The sequence below is a fragment of the Pygoscelis adeliae genome, unplaced genomic scaffold, assembly GCF_000699105.1.
Source record: "Pygoscelis adeliae isolate BGI_AS28 unplaced genomic scaffold, ASM69910v1 Scaffold402, whole genome shotgun sequence".
Taxonomy (NCBI): Eukaryota; Metazoa; Chordata; class Aves; order Sphenisciformes; family Spheniscidae; genus Pygoscelis; species Pygoscelis adeliae.
Genome location: NW_008824411.1, coordinates 2,733,228 through 2,737,285, shown reverse-complemented (window position 1 = coordinate 2,737,285; position 4,058 = coordinate 2,733,228).

The following is a 4,058-nucleotide window of genomic DNA, read 5'->3' as shown; positions in this document are numbered from 1 at the left end:
CTCGGAGCCTGGCTCCGGGCGGGGCAGGGAGAGCTTGTGCAGCGCCCCAGGACAGCCCCGTGGCGACCCCCAGGCAGGAGAGCTCCACGCCAAGCACACACACAGACCGACGCTGCACAAAACATGACTGTGATATGCAAGAACACCCCACGCAAAACAAACAACTCCCGGAGGAGGGAAGATGCCGCCGGACAAGAAGTCCTGCGGTGCCACAACAGCCTGGCACAGGTGCTCTACAGCGGACTTGGGAAACGCAGTCAAACGCCGTGGCCCAAAACACAAAGCTGCTGCCACAACCAGGACGATGGATGTGCAAGTAGCCAGGCGCTAAGACCTAAGACTGTAAGGATGCAGGGAAGAAACCCCAGAAGAGGACCCCCTGGAAACTGAACACTCAAGACAAAAGAAGAGCTGCTGACGCAACCTGGATCACCGCTGCAAAGATGACTGCCCAGAAATTACGATGATGCAAGACAGATCCACACTTGCGGCTTTGACCGCTAGACAAAAAGCGCATGACTGGCACTATGACAAAGAGGCGATGCAGTCAAGACCCTACGGATGCCTACTAAGGTGCACACCAAACTCACTGAGCACAAAGAGCAAGGGGTGAGCATCAAGACCTAAGAAAAGTATGGTATAGGACACAGAACACACAAATGACACTACAACACAGACACAGGCTGAAACTGCCCTGCCCAGCACGTGCTCACCTCATGCGGAATGAACCCCACACCCTCCCTCTGCACTGAAACATGACTGATCCTGAACATCCCTCTCCATTGCACTGACTTTAAACACCTCACCTGTCCCACACTGCAATCTCTCTCCACCCCACCCACCCACAGCACTTGCCCTTCAACTTTGCTTTCAGAGGGCTGGGGGGTCAGAATCCATCCTCGAGAAGGACCACGTCATGTAACCAGGATGTTGCTGCAATCAGCAGGTGCCTCTTCATTATCTGCAAAAACAGAGTGCTGGAGGTCACTGTCATGCCAGCCAGCACCAACCTCTTCCACAAAAACACTGTCCTCAGAAGCACCATGGACTCCACTCACCTGTTCCGCACCCAGAACTAGATGTTGTGGCCAGCATCTCCTGTGCCACCTGGAAAACTGAAGAGATAAGATGACCACTATGCTCGTAACCATTCACCTACTCCATGGCGCCTGCTGTGCCACTCCTCTCACCTCCACCAACTTACCTCGAACGCTCAGCTATTTCTGAAGAAAGCCCACCGCTGCACCTGCAAAACCAAAGGGAAACACATCACTGAGTTGCCTCACGCTACTTTGCAATTGAACTCTAACCTGGCTGACAGGTACCTCACCTTCTCAGATTGCTCAGGTGCACGGCTTCACCCCTCTAAGACTATGTGCCGCACCTTAAAAAAAAAAAAAAAAAGCACATGCTGAGGTACTGCTCAAAACCATGGCCCACCCACAGCGATTTCTCTCTCTTGCTCCTTTACCTTGGCCAGTCAACTGCCCCAGTGTGATTTTTCAGGGTGCCACCACCTGTAAAACCCAAACAACAGGGGATGATTCTATCAACAGCAACACGACACCTCAAAAAAAACCACATCAGCCCACTTCATTGCACACCTTGCCCAAGTGAGGTCCAGTGCAGACAGTCTGCTTTATGTGCTGCTTTGCACCTTCCAAACAAAGCTAAAAATAGCATAAGCTAGTCATAGCCATCAACAACAACGCCTGCCCTCCCATACCATGTGCTAGCCCACCTTCTTGCAGCACTCCGCTCACTGCCCCCATTGCCCTTTGACATGCAACGGGTCACTCTGCGTCTGAAGAAAAAACAACATAAAACAAGTCACCCAGATGTGGACCAATAGCTTGAAGAGGCCAAATGTCTTGTTCCCTTTTGCATATGCCTTCTAAATTCTAACTACAGCCTACAAAAAACAAGGAACAGACATTAAGACCCACATATACAAGCTTTGGCACATTCAAGATGGCACCTGCTCAACTACCATGCAAACAGCTGCTCCCAAGAGGCCTGAGTTGCCCCCTCAGCACCTGAGAGGTGCTGCAGGAATGACTCTCTGCACCAGCTGCCGATGGCTACTCGCCCAGAGATGGACCATGTGGTCCATGGGAAGAGAAACTAGACAGATCAACATACTACTGCAGCACCGTACTGCTACACTGCCCCTAACTCTACCATTGCTACACCCCCAGGCAGAACAGCTCCAACCCAAATGCACACGCAGACTGACACCACATGCAGACACTACAAATGACGTGACCAAACGATGCAAGACCACTATGCGCTAGACAAATGACTCCCGGAGGGAAATCACCAACCAAGAAGCCCTATGGTGCTGTGACAGCAGAGTACTGATACTCTACGGCGGCTCCAGAAGAGAGTCAAATGCCACGGCCCATGGCAGAAAGCTGCCAACAAAACTGGGATGATAGATGTGTGGTAGGGTGGGCTCTAAGACCCAAGGCTGTGAGAACGTGGGGAAGAAACCCCCAGAAGAGGACCCTACAAAACCAGAACTCTCAAGAGAAGAGCTGCTGACACAGCCTGGATTGCTGCCAAAGATGACCATCCAGAAACATCTATGATGCAAAAGCCACAAGACAGATCCACACTTTAAACTCCAAATGCAAGACAAGAAGTGGTTGACGGCCACTATGGCGATAAGGCATTTGAGACCCTCGGGATAGCTACAGAGGTGCATGCTGTGCTCCTTAAACACAAAGAGCTATAGGGTGTCAAGACCTGAACAAGGAATAGGACACAGAACACAGACTACGCATACTATGCTATGACACAGACACAGGCTGGAACTGCCCTGCCTGGCACATGCTCACATCATGCAGGCTAGACCCCGATCTCGACTGACCTCGAACAGCCCTCCTCGCTGCTCTCATTTTCAGCCCCCCTGCCTAGCACTTCCACCCCGCCCCCGCACACCACCTCGCCCAATAGCCTTTTCCCCTCAACTTACCTTCCACAGTGCTGGGCATCAGATTCCATCCACAACAGAAGTCACATCCTCTACAGTGTTCCTTAAAATTGCCACATCCCTCTTCAGCATCTGCAAAACAAGAGTGCCAGGAGTCAACAGCATGCGTGAAATTGCTCTTCACCGCTGTACTGCCATTTATAACACACCTCCCTCACAACCACCTTGCCCCACTACTTCTACACCTCTTGAGTCACAGCCCCCCATCTCAAGCTTCCAGGGCAGCTGTTTCTCATCCACATGTTCTTTCATATCCTGGCCCCCAATCCCCCTCCTATTTGTCCTATACCCGGTAGCCAAGACATCCTAGCCTAGTTTTCAGCGGCACACCCATTTTGACCTACTCAGGCAGAGCAGAGGACAGTGAGAAGGGTGTATCTCAGGGCACATCAGGGCACAGAGCACCATGGAAGCAGCAAGAAAAGACCCTGTGTCTGTGAAGAAAATAAAAGTGGCTCCAATAGGTGCCTGACAGTGACTTGGGACTCTCTGCACACGTGCCTCTCCGCATGCAGGAAAAGGTGCCTGAACACGGTGATGTTGGGAAGCGGTTACATGGTGTCTCTGGGGCTGCTGTGGGGAGTGAAGGGCTGTTCCCGGGTCTCCTGTGCCATCGTAGCACAATGGTCCTTGGAGAACCACAGCGTTGTTCATGTTTCCCTGGGGACTTTCCCTTCTGCTCCCGTAACAGGAAAGCTCAGCACAGCCCTCCTTGTAGCACCACTTCTCAGAGCAGCTGCCTTCCCAGCCCCAACCCGGGCAAAGCTGCTGCTACCAGGAGCCCCCACAGCTTTTCACGCCTTCCCTGCCTGCTTTAACCCCACCCCTGTTGTCAACTTGGGACAGCCCCAGCCCCTGGGGACAGCCATGCCTACCAGAGATGGGGAAAACAAAAACAACTATCAAACTATCAACTATCCGCTGCCCCTGACAATCGCCGCGAACTCTCATGGGAGCGGCTCACGGACAGGCCAAGTCACTTCCGCGGGGCAGGGGCGGCGAACACACTCGGAACTACAGCTCCCAGCGTGCCACAGAGCGCAACATGGCCGACCCGCCCCCC